The sequence below is a fragment of the Sander lucioperca genome, chromosome 12, assembly GCF_008315115.2.
Source record: "Sander lucioperca isolate FBNREF2018 chromosome 12, SLUC_FBN_1.2, whole genome shotgun sequence".
NCBI lineage: Eukaryota > Metazoa > Chordata > Actinopteri > Perciformes > Percidae > Sander > Sander lucioperca.
The window spans coordinates 1,293,108-1,315,737 of NC_050184.1; the positions used below are offsets into that span (position 1 = coordinate 1,293,108).

The window sequence follows — 22,630 nt, forward strand, 5'->3', positions numbered from 1 at the left end:
ACCCCGTTTTACGCTTCCAGCTCACTTCTACCCAGTTTGAGCATTACCTGCTGAGTAAAGTTGAAAGTGTTTTTCATGCACATGGGGTAGTCCAGGTGCAGGGCGTAGATCAACCCGAAACGGCTGTGTGTGTGTGTGAAACGAAAGGACACAAAAGGCCTGAGGCAGGTTGGCCAGTTCATCCATTATCACAGACCCTTCCAAGATGATACTGAATGGGTTGAGCTGGGTATTTTCTCAACCCAGGCAGAGAATTCCCACTGGAGTTTAACTGTACGAGTCCTTGTCAGTTACATCCTAATGTGAAAGAAACGTAGTGACAAGGAGAAAACATAAACATGCCAGTTAGACAATGGTGTTTTGTACACCAAAAAGAGCCTGTGACTGTTTATAATGAAACGTGTTGTACAATATAAACTGCACTGATAGTATACTAAAGGATGATACCAGTTTTTTTTTTTAATCAAATGCCATATTTGGATCTGTACAGTATATTGCAACACTTTGTCCCAAATATGGAGTTTACCCACTTTCAGTCACAGTCGTGCTGAAAAGATGTAGAAAACTGCTCCCAGAAACTTTGTTGCTATGCAACTATACAATTTTGTGAATCATATGACTCAGTACATTTCACCTTAATTGCTTTTTGTAAACTTTACTGTCACCGGTTGAAACTAACATTAAGTTAGTTGATTAATTGAGCAACCAGAATCTAACATGTGCACTCAGAACTCCCATTTCAGTTAAAGACCCGAGAACATTTTCACAACTTCCAACTGGTGACAGTAAAGTAAAAAAACAAAGTGGGCAATGTAAAAGGATTCATACAACTTTAGTTATGGTGAGCAATTTTCTAAATCTTTTCAATAAAACTGGGACTGAAAGTGGGTAAGCTATCTTTGTTTGGCAATAAATAGAGACTTAACGGAGGCCCTTAAGGAGACACTGATTGCTGATCAAATCATTCTGAAAATTAGTAGTACTGTTCATTAATGGCTTAAAATGAGACAAATGAGCATGCACCTGCAACATTTACAAAAAAATGATTAACTTACAGAGCATGTCTTGAAGAAGGCAGAAGAATCATCCGCCAAGATGACACGCAGTCCCCGAAGACATAGGCACCTGATGTGTGTTGGCTCAGTGGTCTGGAAGATAATGGACACAAGAGTAAAACACATCTTGCTAAGGATAATCACATGTATTTATCAAATAAATTCCAGAAATTCCCCACAATGTTTATGTACAAGAGGACAAAAGGGGAGGAAAATGGAGAGGACAGAAAAGAAGGGAGGGGAGATTTGATGGGAAGAAAAGGATAGAGCAGAGAAGAAACAAAAGACATAAAAAGAAAAGCGATGAACAGAGAGAGGAAAGAGAGGTAGTAGACTAATGTAGCTAGTCAAACCCACCTTTGTCTGACGTAAAGCTCAGCCAAAAGCTCGCTGGGCAGGCCTTTCTTTTTTCCTAAAGGAGGTCCATCATCCTTGGAGAGAAACGGTCAAGTTCATCAAAGAAATTCTCTTGCAGACTTTTCCCCACCACTCTGGCGAACTCCTAACAAACCTGAAACAAAACATAACAAAAACGAACCTTTGAGAGGAGGCATAGCTGTATAAATCAGTGATTGATAGCTCACTGTGTAGAGCTGCGGACTCGGGTGTTAGCTATTATTCTACTTTGGCGGGCCGACCAAGTAGAATAATACTGAAACAGTTGAACTGGTTATGAACTGGTTAAAACGACGGTTTAGGCAATTTAGCTGACATTAGCTAAGCCAGCAAACAGGTGGCTAACGTTGATGTCCGCCGAACTTGTTAAAACAACGTTTTTGACTAACGTTACTCACAAAAAGCCCCTCCAGTGAGAAAAGTAATTTAGCTAGCTAGCTAACGGATGGCTAAATTAATGTCTATTGACGTCAAACTGATTAACTTCGAATCCTCACAAACAGCACCCCCCCCCCACCCCAACTGAAAAATGTTTTTAAACTGTAGCTAGCTAACGTTAGCAGGTGAAAAAAGGGTGCCGACCTAGTTAAAAAATAGCTTCCCACTACTCACCAACATCCCCTTGAATCCACACACAAACACGGAAACATGAAGTTGTCTGACTCCTCAGCAGCTAGCGATAGCTAAACAATGGACAACGGGAGGGCGAGATCGTTACTTAACGTTACTTACCGTTACTTACCGTTACTTACCATTACTTACCGTCTCTGGCGAGTGTTAGCAGCAACTGGTCTGTCCGGCGGGCGACGGCAAAGTGACAGCTTCTCAGCCAAAAGCGGATTGCGGCAAAGTAACGGCTTTCACGTTCCCATCGTGCATTGCATTAAGCAGTGGAGCGTTGTCACAGTGGCTCACGAGTAGGCCTACAGTTAGTAGCATAGACTGTGGTTAGTAGCTAGTAGTTGGTGTTTTTAGACATACGGAAACAACAAAAAAATGTGATTTCTCAGAAATTAAATTGAAATTTATGGAAACAACGGCCCTAACATAACCATACTTTTAGTAATATCATTTATTTATCCACAAACCTGTGCGTTTGTGTTAAATAAAAAATAACTTACTACTTAGCCTAATATCGCTGTTGTTACGTAAAACTCTAATGGGAAAAATAGCCTACTTTCAGATCTTGCGGCTTCATAGCAACTTATGTAGCCTAGGTAAAGAGATGGTCAGAATTGCCACTCTAAGTATGTCAAATTTAATACACTTCTATACAAAAATAAACTTCTATACAATTTAAAATACATTAACAATAAAGTACACTTTCAAAAAGTACATTTAAAAAATAATTTGATTATTGCTAAATTAGTATACTTACTTTTTGGACTCTGAAGTTGAACTTAATTACATCTATTTTGAAATATACTTTTAAAAAGTACATATTAAATACTCTTTAAATAAAGCACAACAAGTAGAAGCATACTTGTTTTATACTTCATGTACTTTATTCATATTTCTAATACACTAAAGTATACTACTTTTTTACCTGGGTTAACACAACTTTTATGCATTTCTGTCACAGCTACTGCAGTCAAATTCGCTGTGTTCCCCCGGTAGGAATAACTACACATGGGTAGGCACTTGTAATGACATTTCAAACATGTTTAGAGGCTAAAAACAAGTTTAAAATGTGCCCTGTTTAAGCCTGTTGGCTGCTAACTCTAGCAGGAGGATAACACAGTGTAGGCAGCACCGATTGTTTTCGTTTTTCTCGCTACTGACAGCACTCCAAATTTACAAACAACAGACGTGTTGAAATCGACTGGAATTCTCCTTTAAGGCATCTTTGACTGGGCTAGTCCCAGAAACACCAACCACAAACAGTATCTGATGTGCAGTGGTAAAAAGGCTGCCCTATGTAGCTTTGTCAGCAACTACATAGTGGACACAGGACCACAGAGAATCTCTTCAGGGAAGACCAATTATTTTGGTAGGAGTCTTTGAAAATGGTGAAGACGTCAAGATGGTAAGCCAGTCGGGGGTAGAAAGCCTGATAGACCTACAGTAACCAGGAGGAGGCTGATACGAGATTGGTGTTACATGCAATACACCTTGCACAGTCACATTCTCGTCTTATCATCAAATATGATGACACAGATGTACTTGTTTTGCTTGTCTACTATGCAAGCAAAGGGGTGTTAGCATCATCTATTGTCTACATGCACTCTGGACATGGCCCAAGGGAAAGCTGAAGACGCACCTTGCTGATTTGAAAGAAATGTCTTCGGATTATCTGGCTGCTTGGAAGAAGCATTGCCTGTGGCAAGAAAGTATGCTCTCCATCTGTATGGATAAAAGAAAAAAGAGAATGGAAGCCTATGCACTAGCCTTGATGAGTTGAGATACATTTTGGCAGCTACAACTGATGCATCAGTGGCACAACTCCCCCCGACCAAAGATGCTCTCAAGCAGCATGTTTTGAGAGCAATGTATCAGACAGCAGTATGGCGCCATAGCCATCTTGCAAAGCTACTTCTCTGGAATCCCATTGGAAAAGACTGGACAGTAGGAGTAGACAGATCCACTGAGGCCACAATGTTCCAGAAACCAGCTGCTCCACAAGAGCTCAGAAACATCCCACACCTGTACTGCAGTGATGGGACCTGCAGTGACTCCAGAAAATGCCAGTGTTTCAGTGGGATTAATGTGCACTGAGTTTTGTTGCTGCATATTCCCTGAGTGCCGGAAAAAGCAAGAAAAAAGGGAATGTTTTGTGTTTGTATGAGTTATATATTCATACTTAAAAGCATATTTTGCCTGTTCAAATGATTAAAATTATATTTCTGCATCCAGAACATTTATGTACTCCTTAAAGTTGATACCAAACTGTTACATTTTTCCCTGATTAAAGAGTATTTTTTCAGTTTCTAGATGTTGTTTTAGATTGCCTGCTGACTTCTATTTACACCCATTTCATTGTGCTTAGCTACACGTCATACATCTGAATGTAGACAACAGACTGTATGTGCCACAGCAACAAAGCATCATTTATTGCTGGATTCAGCACCGTCATAGCTTTCCAGAAAGCCTTGGTTGGTATTTCTGGGACCAGCCCAGTCAAATCTGCCTTAAAGCAAATTAATAAATTTATTATAGACCCTAATATTTGATATTTCCGCTTTACGTATTTCTGTGTTTGTAGTGCTGTATTTCCTCAATGCATCAACATATTCACATTCTATTTTTTCAGACATGTAGATGAACCCCCTGCCCACTTTAACACAACATTTGGGATGAATCAGAGCTTGCATTGTGAAACTACATGAGATCAAATGTAACATCTACCATTTGGCCTGGCTTTTTTGCTCTTTTTTAATTCATGGGGTGTGCCAAAATATCTGTCAATTCAACCACATTTGCAGTAAAATAATTTTATACAAGAATCCGTTTGATATGTGGGGGACCTAATGTAATGTAATGTAAAAATAAATTGTGCTTTGTTCTACAAACCCCAATTCCAATGAAGTTGGGACATTGTGTAAAACGTAAATAAAAACAGAATACAATGATTTGCAAATCCTTTTCAACCTGTATTCAATTGAATACACTACAAAGACAAGATATTTAATGTTCAAACTGATAAACTTCGTTTTTTTGCAAATATTCACTCATTTAGAATTTGATGCCTGCAACACGTTCCAAAAAAGCTGGGACAGGGGCATGTTGACCACTGTGTTACATCACCTTTCCTTTTAACAACACTCAATAAGTGTTTGGGAACTGAGGACACTAATTGTTGAAGCTTTGTAGGTGAAATTCTTTCCCATTCTTGCTTGATGTACGACTTAAGTTTCTCAACAGTCCGGGGTCTCCGTTGTCGTATTCATAATGCGCCACACATTTTCAATGCAAGACAGGTCTGGACTGCAGGCAGTCCAGTCTAGTACCTGCACTAACACACCCCCATACCATCACAGATGCTGGCTTTTGAACTTTGCGCTGATAACAATCTGAATGTTCCTTTTCCTCTTTGGCCTGACATGACGTCCACGATTTCCAAAAACAATTTGAAATGTGGACTCGTCAGACCACAGCACACTTTTCCACTTAGCGTCAGTCCATATCAGATGAGCTCAGAGAAGCCGGTGGCGTTTCTGGGTGTTGTTGGGAAAAAAAAGAAAAAAAAAACATTCATCAGTTTGAACATTAAATATCTTGTCTTTGTAGTGTATTCAATTGAATATATTAACCTATTCAACCTATAGGTTGAAAAGGATTTGCAAATCATTGTATTCTGTTTTTATTTACATTTAACACAATGTCCCAACTTCATTGGAATTGGGGTTTGAACCTCCGGTAGGGGTACCTCAAGAGTTTGTGTGCCTTCCCACAAGCCTACTATGTCCTAAGGGTTTTTTGTTGAAGAGAAACAGTTCCCCACCCCCACATCCGGTTGAGGCAGATGGCTGCCCATCAACAGATAGGGTCTGCCTGAGGTTTCTGCCTGTTGAAAGAAAGTTTTTACTCACCACATTTATAGTGCCTCCACAGAGACACTAAAAAAAAAATTGAATTGATTAAAGCCCGCTATAAAAGCGAAATATAGCAGGACCTGACAGCAGACATAACTCATAATTATTTTTTATTAACAGCAAAAGTTGTGTTGTTAAGATGTATTTATAATACACAAGTATGGCAAGATACAATGAAAAGACATTATACATGATCCTGATTTCCATCATTAAACATCTATGATGAGCTGGGGCTGCATGGTTACTTTGCTGTCTCTGTAAGTGTGTCTCAGCTGCTAAGCCTTAGCCTATGTCTCCACCTACTGCTCACAATTCCAAACTACAGACACATAAAGAGAATGGGCCAAAAGAATAGAAATATCTAATTTATGGTAGTAGCATTGCCCAGAATGCATATTTGTCTCTGTCTGCCCCCACAAACAGAGCAGCTGCACAGTGTGAGTATATAATTGAGTAATAATGTGAGTAATCATTTAATGAATTATATTTCGAAAAAGTAATGTTTTACGTAACAATTACCTGAAATGTCAAGACAATATAGTGCTTTTAAATGAATAAAATCCAGATGCAATACCACTTCAGTATTATTGTTATTATTATTATAGGCCATTGACACTAAGTGTGACTAAAGTATGCCCTCAGGCGAGGAGGACCTGAAAGTCCTCCACTGACCTGTGCCTCCATCTGCACATCTACCTCCTCCTCTTCCTCCTCCACAATTGAGGGGTGAAGCATAAGTAATGGATACCCTATAATTAGCTTATAAGTAGTTGTTTTGCTATTTTGTTTTCTCTCCAGCATTTTACAGAGCTGAGGAACAGGATAGACACAAATATGGGTTTAAAGACTTCACACACTGTTTCCAGATAAAGTTATTCATTTTGAATCAGTATAGTTCTTGCCTTACTTCTGTTATCCCTGGCCTGTGTGAACGATCAGTGTTAATCTTCACCATTGCATGTGCACGTTTGAGTACTTTTGTGACTAGCACAAAGCATCAAGAAGTATATAGGAATATCACTTTTGAAACACAACACATTATTATCATGTGAACATATAAATGAACACAATGAACTATTGAAACAGCTGTGCAAGAATGAAGAAAAATAAACAACCACAACAACAGATAGTTTGCATAAATGATCAAATACAATGATAAAGAATGAAATACAAGAATCTATTCTCCTTCAGATCATCATCAACCCTGATGTCCCATTGGGCAATGAAGAGTATTTTGTCTGGTGTGCCAACAGGAGAGGTTTGAAACAATAATGTTGTTTCTTGAGTGGTTCATCCTTCTGCCATAAGTGTCCTTGTCTGGTTGACACGCCCAGGAGAATGCAGAGATATTTTCTCTCTTTTAAAAGATGATTAATATCAAAATGATATGATATTTCCATTTTCCCTTTTCCTATCCAAATTCTTTCAAGGCAGGCCCTTCCATTTTCCTTTATTTTTATTTGGTGGTACAATAGGCAGCAGTTGAGATTCTTAATTTAGCCTGTGTAACACATTCTGAGCATTCTCTTAGCTCTTCCCTAACTCCATCTATTGTAGTTAGAATACCGTCGAATTTTGTGGAAAGGTCCGCTCTCAAAGTATCAATAGTGTCAATGTTCAATGTGTTATCTCCCTTCATTTTGGGTTTACTGCACTTATGCGCAGCCATTGCTGGAGTTATGCTAACATCCGCACCACCTTTAGCTTCTCGAGTTAGCTTGTGCGTTCTGTAGTTTAGATTGCGTCGTGTCTGAGCGATGTCTTATTGATATTCCTGCTGCAGTTGACATTCCAGCGCATTTACAAGAGCAAAACACAGGATTTAAGGCAGAGCACTGAAAACACTCTCTAGCAAGCCGCCATAACAGGAAATCTGTAGAACTGTTAGGTTTTGATTGTTCGATTTAGGGGAAGCTTGCGTAATGCACCAAATGTGCTCGGTCCTGTCCACACAGCAGAGTTGGTGGTATTGATCCTACAGGTGGTCAGACTCTGGACAGGACACACAGACTGACAGTCACTAAGAAAGGACTATAATATTTATAAGAAAAATATGATATGAAATGTATTTTTAATACCCTTAATACAAAGTGTTGTGCAATCTTTGTGAAAGAGATTTGATCTGGAATCAATCTGCTTTTTGAATAAATCAAAAAATAAACACCCTGTGCAGGAAACAAACCACCAACCTCGTAATCTGAACTATTCTGTCACCGGTACACGTGTGTATGTTGTATGTTTGAAGAATTACACTTGAGTGTAAAGAGGAAAAAAGGTAAAGAGGCAGACACCACAGTGTGTGTGTGTGTGTGTGTGTGTGTGTGTGTGTGTGTGTGTGTGTCTGTGAGTGTGTGTGCACGTTGTGTGAAATTACCCATAAAGCTACAGTTATAATAGTAAAAAATATGTAGGTAACAAGTTAAGCATCAGCATTAATTTAGTTCAGTCAGACAACTCGTGTTTTAAATGTTCATTTTAAGAGCAGAACATTATGTTTGTCACCCAGCCAGAAGTCTGACAGCCATACCAGAAATTGGCTTCTCCACCATCATTGTACAGGGAATCAGAAATGTGGCCTTGTGAAACAGAATGGCACATGAACATGATGTTGGAAAGCTTACATGTATACATATATTATTAATTACATGTTGTTATGTTAGGGCTCCACTGTATTAAAATGAGCTATCAATTTCCTCCAATAAATATTAAATTTGTCCATACTTAGGTTCAGGGAGAAAGTTAGTTTTTCCATATTATGTATTTATTTTACGACTCCAATTCATTCCCCTTTTATTGGGGGCTCTTTACTCAGTCATTTTCTATTTTTTTTTTAGCTTTTTTTACTAGTGGCCAACATTGTTTTAATCAAATACTTATCAGTAGAATTGATTATGGATGGGATATTCCCAAGATATGTCGTACAGAAATTCAATTAGATTTTATTTAGTGTCATATCATAACAGGAGTTATCTCAGAACACTTTACAGATAGAGTGGTTCTTAACCACACTCTATAATTTACAAGACCCAACTATTCCCCCTAAGAGCAAGCATTTGGTGCGACAGTGGCGAGAAAAAACTTAATTTAAACAGACAGAAACCTCAGACAAACCCAGGCTCTTGGTCTCATCTGCCATGACCATTTGGAACACAGAGACACTTATACAGAAATATGATTCCATAATAATCATAGCAGTTGGCATGATGCATGGTGGCAATTATAGTAACAATAAGGATAATAGAACTATGACTAGAAATAATAGTAGTAGCAGTGCAGGCGTCAAGCTCCAGGTGCCACCACAATCCAAGGAAATCTGTGAGGCGAGAAAGCACAAGAACTCCGGGGAAGAAGCTCCCTTGGAGTAGAGTAAGAAATCATGCTTAATCTCAAAGCCCATCTTTTCTACTGTTTCAATCCAATAGGGCTGGATAGCTGGGCAGTGGAAGTGTTCCACATCACCTCTAACATCATCCCCAATTTGGTAAACCCTTCTGAATTAGTTTTATTTTCGGAGTAATAAAAAATGTAATCAGATTCTTCCATGTCAATTCCCTCCAATGACCTGACCTCGAAGTGCTCTGCTGTGTTATTCAAATGTTTAGCCAATCCTCTACTGAAAATATTTTAGCTTCTTTCTCCCATTTTGTTTCAATATAGAGTGTAGAACTCCCATTGTCTAGCTGTACGCATGAATAGATTCTAGCATAATCATATGTTGATATGGATGGTAACACTTAGGTAAATGCAGCCAAATGTAAACAATACAAATATAACAGAAAAAAAGAATTTTGTTGCATTCAGAAGTGATTTCACAGTTCAATGATGCTCAAGTTCAAATTCAATTTCAATGAACACAAACCACAACTCTCTTGTTAGAGCATTGTTGCAGTAATCAGATATAAGCCTAAGAATCACACAGACCAGGTGACATTGCTTTAATTGTCCTAATGTCATTCCATGTCCTGTCGGAAAAAAAAATTATTCTGAAAGCACTGATCATCAATATGTGGTGGAAGATCAACACGGCTTAGAAAAGTTTGATTCTTTATCAGATTTTCAAATTAATAAATTGTGTAGTTTACATGAGTTGTTTTATTCTTCTCCCTAAAGGGAACAGAAATTATAGTCATAACATTTTGTGAAAAATGTGAAATTTGAAATTGAATTGAATGATGTCATTGTGTAATAGCTCTTCTAAACATGCACTTAAATGGATGATTTAAATAAATGAACAGTTTCATCTCAACCATACTCTTTAACTCTTTAACTAATCTGATGGGACTGGTTGACTTTATCTGAAACACTCCACTTTCCTTGTGGGAACCTCTGAATCAAGCAGTCCCTCCAGGATTTCGCAGCCTTTTTTTCAGAACAGTGAAAATTGCAAAAAAAGTTGCAATTTTTTCTAGTAACCTTACCAAAAAGGCTCAGGATGCTGCAAATTTGGTATAAAATGAAAATTATAATTTATTGAATTAATCAAATTTGAACAGCCGCAGAGAGCTGACAGGATTAAAACAGCAGCAGCTTTCAGCAAGTTTAGAGTGAAAAAACGTTACAGCGAAATGTGTACAGGTTGGAAGGACGGTCTGAAATGTTTTGCACGGTCTTTCTCTGTACGTTTTGTTGGTAAATGTGAGATGTTCGAGATGGCAGCTGAAGAAATTCAACCTGTCAAAGACAATGATGGTGCACTTCTACACAGCCATCATCGAGTCCGTCCTCACATCCTCCATAACCATCTAGTACGCTGCTGCCACTGCCAAGGACAAGGGCAGACTGCAGCGTGTCATTCAGTCTGCAGAAAAGGCGATTGGCTGCAATCTGCCGCCACTCCAGGACCTATACGCCACCAGGACTCTGAAGCGTGCTGGAAAGATTGTGACTGACCCCTCCTACCCCGGCCACAAACTCTTTGAGCCACTCCCCTCTGGCAGGAGGCTGAAGTCTATCAGGACCTCAACCACACGCCACATACTACTATATACTATATTACTCTGCTGTAGCGTTCCTTTTTACTACTGTTTAACTTATTTTATTATTTATTTACATTTATTTTATCGTTATTAATACATACTGTGTGTATATGTTCATACTTATATTGTTTATATTCTTTTTATCCTTCTTATATTTGAGAATGTGTGACATGCACCAACAACACCATGACAAATTCCTTGTATGTGCAAAAAACGTACTTGGCAATAAAGCCCTTTCTGATTCTGATTCTGATTCTGATTCTAAAATTTGAAGTAAAGTTGCGATGATTGGTCAAAAGTGCGAGTCGCACTGAACTCACAGTGATTGGTTGAATGCGCGTGAATTGTTCCCTGGTGGAAGTCGCTGAGGTAGTCAAACAACTCCACAGTGGCAAAGCCCCGGGGATGAGATCCGTACAGAAATGCTGAAAGCTCTGGGTGTTGAGGGGCTGTCTTGGATGACACGCCTCTTCAAGATTGCGTGGAAGTGTGGGACAGTGCCAAAGGAGTGGAAGACCGGGGTTGTGGTTCCCCTGTTCAAAAAGGAGGACCAGAGGGTGTGTGCCAATTACAGGGGTATCACACTTCTCAGCCTCCCTGGTAAAGTCTACTCCAAGGTGCTGGAAAGGAGGGTTCGGCCGAGTCGAACCTCAGGTTGAAGAGGAACAATGCGGATTCTGTCCTGGTCGTGGAACTCTCGCAAGAGATCCCATCTGGTCTACATGTGTTTTGTGGATCTGGAGAAGGCTTATGACAGGGTGCCCTGGGAGATACTGTGGGAGGTGCTGCGGGAGTATGGGGTGAGGGGGTCCTTTCTCAGGGCCATCCAATCTCTGTATGACCAAAGCGAGAGCTGCGTCTGGGTTCTTGGCAGTAAGTCGAACTTGTTTCAGGTGAGGGTTGGCCTCCGTCAGCGCTGTGCTTTGCCACCAATCCTGTTTGTAATATTTATGGACAGGATATCGAGGCGTAGTCGGGGTGGGGAGGGGCTGCAGTTCGGTGGGCTGGGGATCTCATCGCTGCTTTTTGCAGATGATGTGGTCCTCATGGCATCATCGGCCTGTGACCTTCAGCACTTACTGGATCGGTTCGCAGCCGAGTGTGAAACAGCTGGAATGAGGATCAGCACCTCTAAATCTGAGGCCATGGTTCTCAACAGGAAACGGAGTGCCTACTCCAGGTAGGGTCTTTACCCTTACCCCAGTCCTTACCCCAAGTAAAGGAGTTCAAATACCTTGGGGTCTTGTTCGCGAGTGAGGGGACAATGGAGTGGGAGATTGGTCGGGGAATCGGCGCAGCGGGGGCGGTATTACATTCAATTCATTGCACCGTTGTGACGAAAAGAGAGCTGAGCCAGAAGGCAAAGCTCTCGATCTACCGGTCAGTTTTCATTCCTACCCTCACCTATGGTCATGAAGGCTGGGTCATGACCGAAAGAACGAGATTCAGGGTACAAGCGGCCGAAATGGGTTTCCTCAGGAGGGTGGCTGGTGTCTCCCTTAGAGATAGGGTGAGAAGCTCAGTCATCCGCAAGGAGCTCGGAGTAGAGCCTCTGCTCCTTTGTGTCGAAAGGAGCCAGTTGAGGTGGTTTGGGCGCCTCCCTAGGGAGGTGTTCAAGGCTTGTCCAGCTGGGAGGAGGCCTCGGGGAAGACCCAGGACTAGGTGTAGGGATTATATCTCCAACCTGGCCTGGGAACGCCTCGGGATCCCCCAGCTGGAGCTGGTTAATGTGGCTCGGGAAAGGGAAGTTTGGGGTCCCCTGCTGGAGCTGCTAACTCAACCCCGGATAAGCGGACGAAGATGGATGGATGGATGGATTGTTGTGATCGCGACATTGCGAATTCCTGGAGGAACTGATAAAGGGTGTAGGTCCACATTTGTGGGGGGTGATGAAGTAAAGAACATTTTGAGCATGAAACACTTCATTTCCTGCATTCTGGTGATTTTTTCAAAAAATTGTGCTTTTCTGCATCAATTAATGGTGAAAATATCTTTATTTATGTAATGAAAAACAGGTGACAATTTAAAATATCTAAATATAATGGAATGGAATGCAGTTGGGCTCCCATGCATTCTGTATTGCTTTCAAATATGTATTCTCCTGTAGATCAGGTTTTCCTGTTAACGTTATCCCTGCTGAGTTAACACACATGTAGGCATGAGTTACTTTTCCTCCTCTTTTGTGTCCACTGTTTGGGGAAGTAACCTCTTTAAATGTGGCACCTGTTCCCGTCAATGATACATTAATTAATTTATAAACCCCTGGACTGTAATAGCTCAGATGTGTTTCAGCAAGATGTCTGCTCATGTTTAAAATTTTCTGCACATTCAAAATATAACTTATGTGTTCTCTGAGATTTGAAAGTTGTAATATTTTGAGAAAAATGTTATTGCTCTGCTGTATGGCAGACCATCAGACAGACACAGAGCCCTGTATGGGACTGACAGTGGTCTCTGTATGAGACAAACATCAGAGAAGACGCTGTAGGCTGCTCTTCATCAGAACTACAGCAGAAATACGTGGAGCATAAGCACACGTCTGTCGCAGCAGAGCACATCCTTTTTAGTCAACTGAAGCTGCTACACTGACCACAGAAGCCGTGCTGCTCATCTCTACTTCAACGGAGACAGAAGACACATAGCTACTGGTCAGAGGAAAGACGCCACACAGCAGTCCAAACTTTTTACAAATCAAAATAACTGGAGCACACTCAGCAGCTCTCACCCCCTTCATGTCTGGCAGTAAGTAAATACTGCCCAAATACAAACCTACACCCTTGCTCTGAAGAGAGAAAAGACAGCATTCAGAGAGGGCAGCAACTTGAGCCTAACTACACTGGGTTTGAGAACGCGTTTGATTTCAAACGGACCAATGTACCTGGGTGCCAACTTACGGGACTCCACTTGGAGGGGGAGGTCAGACGAGGACAGCCAAACCTTCTGGCCCGGCTGATAGTCAGGAGCTGGAGCACAACGGCAGTCTGCGATTCTCTGATTGCGTGCTGAGCATGGGTAAGTGGAGCCTCCTGCCAAACTCGGCGGGCGCGCCGAAGATGCCCCTGGACCGAGGAAACTGCCACCTCTGTCTCCTGATTGGGGAAGAGAGGGGGTTGGAAACCAATTGAGGCCATGAATGGAGACAAACCTGTAGCCGAGCAGAAGAGGGAGTTATGGGCATATTCAACCCAAGGGAGGTAGGTGGACCAGGATGCAGGTTGGCGAGATGAGCAGTGGCAGTTCTACATTGAATTACACCCTTTGGAAAAAAAACACACAGACAAAATTTCTGCACAAACAGTTATATTTTATTATAACATTTGTTGTCATGAAAAGACCAAAGCTGTTTCTTAATACTTTCCAACATTCATAAACCCATTTATTTCTACTGAGAACGTCAATCTTTAACATGCGTATAGGATGTGTGTTGGCGGCCTGGGGGTTAAAGAATCAATTTAAAATTTTTCAAGTCAGTCTTAAAACAATTTGTAGTAAATGAATGCACCTTGACTTACGTATTTACATGTACTGTAGCTACCTGTAGTATGTACAGTATGACCTGTGTACTACTAGCTAATCACATCCTAACAACATGCTGCTCATTGATGTGTTTTTAACTAGATGTTGCTCATTGATGTGTTTTTGGAGGAAGAAGATTTATCAGGCTGTGGTTTGGGTCTTTAATGGGATTTATTGATTAAAAAATACAGACTATCACCAGCCTTAACCTTTAATCGATTAGTAGTTTTTTAAAGACAGAAAATACAGATTACTTTGTTGCTGCATTATGACATCACAATCACTATATTTGACTACAATATCCCTAAAAGCATGTTTTGGGTGTATTTATATCAATATGGGGGTAATACTCAGGTGTCCACTTTATAAATTATGTGAAAATGTACCCCAGCACATACAGTAATGCTATGCGACATCCCAAACTGGACACATCTGAGAGAAACTTTTTTCATGTAAAATGTGAATATTTCAATGGATATTCCAAATATATTTAAGACTTAGCCTATAATGAACTATGTGTGGAGCTAATTCTCTGCTTTGGTAGGACACACACACACACACACACACACACACACATCCAGTGCATGCGCCGGCGGCCGCGTGCGTCGCTCCTCCTTGTGAATCCTAAATAGTGCGCTGAGCCACAGAGCTGGATGGCATCACAGGATGTCTGGTGCCAGACTGGAGCAAAGACCACTATAGGAGCCGTTAGCACAGATACAACTGCCCACCGGCCTGGGAGTGCACCATCCCTTTATCACTATTAAATCACTGTTCTTTATTATCAACGTTTCATTCCTTTGAAGACATTTGGCTTCGTGGCGCAGAGGATTATTTTTATTTTTTTTGTGTCGTGTGTCGTGAAAAAATGCCGCCCCGGGCCTTTGCCCGCTTCGCTCGTGCCAAAAAACGCTAATGGAGATGAGACACAGCGAAGGGCTACCATCATGTCCTGGTTTGCCCGCTCCGTCTGGCCATTGGTCTGGGGGTGGTAACCCGATAACAGACTGGCGGATGCCCCCAACGTCTGGCAGAAAATCCTACAAACTTCTGAGGTGAACTGTGGCCCTCTGTCAGACACGATGGGGATGCCGTGTAATCTAAACACATGCTGGGTGAGTAGCGTGGCAGTCTCCAGAGCAGAAGGTAACTTAGGCACAGTATTACCTTCTGAAGGAGGCAGGCCTGTACAAAACGGTCGATGAGGGACAGGAAGAGGGCACAGCAAGCCAGCGGAGGACAATGAGAGGCCTTACTGCGGGTGCAGACAGAGCAGGCAGAGACATACTCCTTTGTGTCAGAGGCAATGAAGGGCCACCAGAAGTGTTGTTGGAGGAGGGACAGAATCTGTTGAATGCCGGGATGGCAGGCAACCTTAGAGTCATGCCTCCACTGAAGCACTGAAGATCTGGCCGACGGGAGAACAAACAGCCTGTCCGGTGGACAGCCATCAGGAGTCTGTTGTTCCTCCTGTGCCTCCTGGACCACCCTCTCAACCTCCCATCTGGCTGCTCCAATAAAACAGGAGGATGGCAGGATGGTTTCCTCTGATGTCTCTTCAACTGGAGAGGTGAACTGACGAGACAGGGCATCAGGTTTAAGGTTCCGTGGAACCAGAGGTGGAACGCTGGGAGAGGACTGCTCCCACGCCAGAGTCCGAGGTATCGACCTCAACCACAAATGGAGCTGTAGGGTCAGGGTGAGTTAGAACAGGGGCAGAGGTAAACAAACACTTTAGCTTACAAAACAGAACATTGTCTGCTGGGTACCACACATAAGGAACCTTTACTGAAGTTAACTTAGAGAGAGGAGCAGCTACACGACTATAGTCACAAATAAACTAAAAAAAATTGCAAATCCCAGACACTTTTGGAGCTGTTTTCTCGTCCCCAGCGTGGGCCATTCAACCACTAGCTCAATCTTGGCAGGGTTGGCCTTGAGTTGCCACTCTTCCACCACAAAACCCAGAAACTGAACAGAGGAAACATGAAACTCACATTTCTCGGCTTTCGCATATAGTCTGCTTTTGAGCAGTCTACGCAGCACCAAACGGACTGTACATTTTACTGGTTGGCAGGGGGGGCGCCCGGGAGCAAGTCTATCATACAATCGTAAGGGCAGTGAGGTTGTAAAGAAAGGGCACGATCCTTACTAAACACCTCCCTGAGGTCGTGGTACTCAGGAGGGACAAACGTAAGGTCAATAGGTTTAGGGGGAGATGGACTGGCACTAACAGAGGCTGGTATGGCTGAATGGAGACAGTGAGAATGACAATATATACTCCAGTTGGTGATGAGGACCAGTCTATTTGGGGATTGTGGAGCTTGAGCCAGGGGAGACCTAAAACTAACGGTGACGTAGTAGACGTAATAAGGTAGAGGGATAAAGACTCCTCAATGATTACCAGAGAGAGCTAGGGAAACTGGGGCGGTCTGGTGGGTAACATGGGCCAGAAGTCTCCCATCTAGAGCAAAAACATCTTTAGGTTAAGTTAGGGGCTCAGAGGAAATACTCGTCTGTGAAACGAACTCAGCGTCAATGAAATTGTCATCAGCCCCAGAATCAACCAAAACTTGAATGGGATGAGAAACTTCAGACCAGGAAACAGTACCTTGTAACTCAATGAGTTTAGAGAGGGAATGGTGGACAGCTGTTTGGCTCACCAGCGTCCCCCTCCTGACTGGTGAGCCTGCTCTTTTGGCCGAGCAGGGCAGCTCACACGGATATGCCCCGCCTGACCGCACAGCCTCTCCCGGAAACGCCACTCTCATTCAACTGGAGATAATCTCATTTTGGCCAGCTGCATGGACTTCTTCTCGTTGGCAGCCGAGGAAGCAGAGGGTGATGCGTCCGGATGGGGGGATGAAGTTGGCGACTGCCCCGTCTGACAAGGCGTCCTGGAAGGGGGAAGAGAAGGAGGGGGTCTCTGCCTGCCTACCCTTTCCCTGCGCCTCTCACGGAGACGCATATCTAAACGAATAGCTAGGGCGATTGAATCCTCAAGAGACTTCGCTCATTGCGAGCAGCTAACTCATCGTTCAATTCCTCATTAAGACCCCAATAAAAACTCCCTGAAGAGCCCTTTCGTCCCAGCCGCGAGAATGTGGAAATCAATGGAAAATCAAGCTACAGAATCTGAACCCTGACTTAAGAAAAGGAGTCAATTACTGGCCTCCTTACCCCTAAGTGGATTGTCAAAAACTTTCAGCATTTCAGCCTCAAACTGTGGAAAGAAGTAACAAATCTGCGAATTATTGTTAGCCATGGCTATAGCCCAAGTGGACGTTCTTTCAGTTAACAGACTCATAATTAATGCTATTTTAGCTTTATCAGTGGAGAATTTAATGGCTGCTGATCGAAAACAAGTAAGAATTGGTGGAGGAGCTGCCTACGACCCTATGTTACTTGTATACCAGACAGGAGTGGTAATAAAGGGTTGGCGGGGCTGGGAGGTGGAGCTGCTGGGACTCAAGCAGGAACGGAATCGGGCGCCACCTCCGGGTGCAGAAGAGTGGATACCTGATCCAAGCGGCCACCGAGCTGAGATACATTGGAGGACAGGCTGAGGAGTGAATCCATGATCTCCTGCAGAGGCGCCTCGTGCTGCCCTTCACGAGCTCCGTGAGTGGAAATGGCTTGAATGATTCTTTTCGTCTCTGCGGTGTCCATCTTCGTGGCCAGATAATTCTGTTGCAAACTAGTGGTGTTTGGACCCCAAAGCAGAAAGTGGAAACAGTTAGTTCACAAGTTAGTGAACAAAAAGTTTATTCAAAACAAAAAATGTCTCTTGGCAAGAGCAAGGGTGGCAGGGAGCTGGCCGGCTTGAGTGGTCCTTTGAGCCACTCCTGCCAGAGGGGAGTGGCTCAAAGAGTTTGTGGCCGGGGTGGGAGGGGTCAGCCACAATCTTTACAGCACGCTTCAGAGTCCTGGTGGCGTATAGGTCCTGGAGCGGCAGCAGATTGCAGCCAATCGCCTTTTCTGCAGACTGAATGACACGCTGCAGTCTGCCCCTGTCCTTGGCAGTGGCAGAAGCATACCAGATGGTGATGGAGGATGTGAGGATGGACTCAATGATGGCTGTGTAGAAGTGCACCATCATTGTCTTTGGCAGGTTGAATTTCTTCAGCTGCCGCAGGGAGTACATCCTCTGTTGTGCTTTCTTGACGAGGGAGCTGATGTTCAGCTCCCACTTGAGGTCTTGAGAGATGATAGTTCCCAGGAAGCGGAATGACTCCACAGTGTCAATTGTGGAGCCACAGAGGGTGATGGGAGCAGGTGGGGCTGGGTTCTTCCTGAAGTTTTGGTTGCACCAGGTTACCAGGTGGTCAGCCTCCCACCTGAAGGCGGACTCGTCTCCATCAGAGATGAGTCCGATGAGGGAGGTGTCGTCTGCAAACTTCAGAAGCTTGACAGACTGGTGACTGGAGGTGCAACTGTTTGTGTACAGGGAGAAGAGCAGAGGAGAAAGAACACAACAAACAACACATACATCTAATTAGCTCATACGGGCTACTTAGGTGTGTAGAAGCTAGCTGCTAGTCTGGGCTGTGAACATTAGTCTCGGTTGAACAAATAGGCTGTGCCCCACCGAAATTGTCACCGGTTTGAATGTAAACGAGCCTTTGAATTTACAGTCACATCAAATGTATCAGCAGTGTGAATGGTAAAGGGAGAGCTCAGTTTTTTTGGAGAAGATTGTAGCATGACGCACTTTGCCATCATGTCATGTGTGACATGTGTTATGCTGTTATTACATGTGTATACATTTGTATAGATGTTTATACATTTGTATAGATTTTTCTTTAATTAAAAACAAAATAGTTTTGGATTTATGACCCCTTGTCCTATTTTCACTACATAGGAGAGATCCCCCCGCCCCGTTTTACAGTTTTTTGTAAGTAACTAAGTACTAAGTTACTAAGTAACTTTTACTTAAGGTACATTTTAAATGAACTACTTATTACTTTTACTTGAGTAATTTTTCAGATAGGTAATTAGGGCCCGAGTGCCGACGGCGGCGAAGGCCCTATTGAAACTGAAGGAATTATTATTCTTTATCCCGCAAATGAATCGCCTTTTTGAGGGGCTTAACATACACAAAAACTCATCAACAATTTTAAACCACGCCCCCTTTCACAGGTAATGAACTGTACGACGTAGAGTCTTGTGTGAGATATCATTGAACTCAGCAGGGAGTTCCCTTTTCATTGGTGAAGATTTGCAGTGTCTGAGTGCCGCGTAAATGCACGGTCGCAAGGAGCAGTGTCCGCCAGTAGCCCCGATGCGCACAGAGGATCGAGGGCCCGTCCAACGCTGCTTGCAGCTTTATTAGGGCCCGAGCACCGACAGCGGCGAAGGCTATTGAAACTGAAGGAATTATTATTCTTTATCTGGCAAATGAATTGCCTTTTTGAGGGGCTTAACATACTCAAAAACTCACCAAAATTGGCGGTCGCATCAAGTCTGGTGAAAATTTACGGATTTTAATTTTCGGGAATAGGAGCACAAAAATGGCTCACTAGCGCCCCCTAAAAACTTGAAAAAATTGAGCCCCTGCAGTACGTTTAACCTAGACTAACAACACTTGGTACACATATGTAGCATGTCAAAACGTACAAAAAGCTCATTGGAGCCATACCCTAAACCCAACATGAAGTCCGCCATTGTGAATTGAAAGTTCGAAATTAGTGCGATTTTGGCCATTTCCACATGTTGTACTTTAACAAACTCCTCCTAGAGATTTCATCCGATCGACTTCAAATTTGGTGTGTGCCATCTTAAGACGATAAAGATGAAAAGTTATTAAAAGAAAAACTTTTCGTTGGCCATTTTGTGTGTTTCGCCATCGAAACAGGAAGTTTGAGTATGAGGTACCACCTAAGTATGATTGACTATCCTCCCCAGGAGCCAGCTACACCTACATCTGTAGTCCCCCCTCCCCGTCAGCTCAATCACTCTCTATTCCAGTAATAACTGCATGCAGGAGGTCCAATGCATGCTCAGGACGAAGGAGTCGGTCATCTCTTCTATCTGTTCCTATGCAAAAGCATAATGCTCCGCCCCACTCTTTCCATACCAGAGCACCCGGCGAAGTCCCCAACTTCCCTTCAGATGGCACTACTAAATATAAGGTCGCTCTCAAGTAAGACCTTGTACATTAATGACTTGGTCTCCCAGCATGAACTGAACTTTCTCATTTTAACTGAATGCTGGTTAAGCGCTGGCGCGGCTGGAACTCTAGTAGAAGCCTCCCCTCCAGATTACAATTTTCTGTTCTCTGCTAGGCAAGGGAAAAAAGGAGGTGGGAGACGACTATTTATTCCAACCTTTTTAATTGCACTAATTAAATTTAGGACATTTCTTCGAATACTTAGCCATGGTCATCAGATCGCACCAACAACGACCTACTCTTATTTTATCTGTTTATCGACCACCCAAGCATAATAATGAGTTTTTATCTGAGTTTGCAGGTCTCTTATCTATAGAAGTGACTAAATACGATAGTATACTTGTAGTAGGTGATTTTAATTTTCATGTCAATGACCTCTCTGACAATAGAGCTTCAGCGTTTGTTGATCTGGCTGACAGTCTTGATTTCGCACTGCTTGCTACTGATACCACACACATCCATGGGAACACGTTAGATTTAATTTTCACAAGAGGTATTGACGCACAGCTCTTGTCAGTAGAAATGGTTCCTGTGTCGGATCATTTTTGTATTTTTTTTAACGTCTCTCTTCACACCCCAAATAAGAGCTTTAACCCTGATACCTACACTTACCGCCGCATTGACAGTAAGGCAAAGGCTGTTATGGCTGATCAACTACAAGACTTACTTCAGTCTTGCCAGAATGGCCCAAGTTTAGACATTTTAACAGAAAACTTGAATAGTGTTCTTACCAGGACGCTTGACACGGTTGCGCCTCTGCTAACACGGAGGCGCACCCGTGCTAAATCAGCTCCTTGGTTCAGTGACACCACTTGTGCGCTCAAAAGAACATGTAGATCATTGGAACATAAGTGGCGAGTGACGAAACAAGACGAGGACCGCCTGACATGGGTACTGAGTTTTAAAAATTATATTCTAATTATTTCTTTTTAACACTGTTAGTAAGCTTACACAGGTTGTTGACACTTCCCCTAGTCCAGCTTTTATTGCAAATGATTTTATGACGTTCTTCATATCAAAGGTTAACCAGATCAGAGAAAAAATTGTCTGCCCATTAGCCGTTTCTCATGCAGAGGAAGGGGATGTAGAGTCCCCCCACTTCAGCATTTTCTCACAGTTCAATATCATCACTTCTGATGTATTAATGAATTTAGTTTCAGCTTCAAAGCCCACCACATGCCAACTGGACCCAATACCATCCAGTCTCCTTAAGGAACTATTTCCCATTCTCTGTAACTACGTTCTTTTTATTATTAATATGTCACTCGCACAAGGTATGGTACCAGCAGTTTTCAAATTAGCAGTCATAAAACCACTGCTTAAAAAGCCCAGTTTAGACTCTCATGTTTTACAAAACTATAGACCTGTATCCAATTTACCATTCATGTCAAAAACTCTGGAGAGGGCTGTTCTGGAACAACTTACTGCCCATTTATCTAACAACAGCCTATTTGAGAAATTTCAATCTGGTTTCCGGTCTGGTCATTCCACGGAAACTGCCCTGACGAGAGTCACAAATGATCTTCTGCTTTCATGTGATAGTGGCCATGCATCGTTTCTAGTACTCCTCGATCTGAGCGCAGCTTTCGATACAATAGATCACACTTTACTTCTCGCCCGGCTTGAGAAACATGTTGGGATTAAAGGGACAGTACTTTCTTGGTTTAATTCTTACTTATCCAATAGATCTCAGCGGGTCATTTTTAATGAATCTACTTCTGAACTGTGCAAGGTAGGCTGTGGTATACCACAAGGGTCAGTACTGGGCCCTATGCTGTTTTCCATCTATATGCTCCCTCTTGGTTCTATCATCAGCAGCTTTGATGTTCAGTTTCATTGTTATGCAGATGACACACAGCTATATGTCCCTCTATTACAAAATGACCATTCACAGATTCTGAAATTACAGGCATGCCTGGCAAAAATTCAAAATTGGATGGGTAAGAATTTCTTGCTGCTTAATGCAGACAAAACAGAGCTGCTTAT

The 22,630-nt window shown here is 42.5% G+C and overlaps 1 long non-coding RNA gene across 1 annotated transcript; it reads right to left on the minus strand.

The window, feature by feature from the left end:
- Positions 1 to 1,897: 1,897 nt before the first annotated feature.
- On the minus strand, positions 1,898 to 19,362 carry LOC118496525. The gene is made up of 3 exons (XR_004899093.1): positions 18,965 to 19,362; positions 3,327 to 3,338; positions 1,898 to 1,912 (listed from the first exon to the last, which is right to left on the minus strand). It is a non-coding gene; the product is annotated as an uncharacterized LOC118496525 (long non-coding RNA).
- Between the last annotated feature and the right edge of the window lie 3,268 nt (positions 19,363 to 22,630).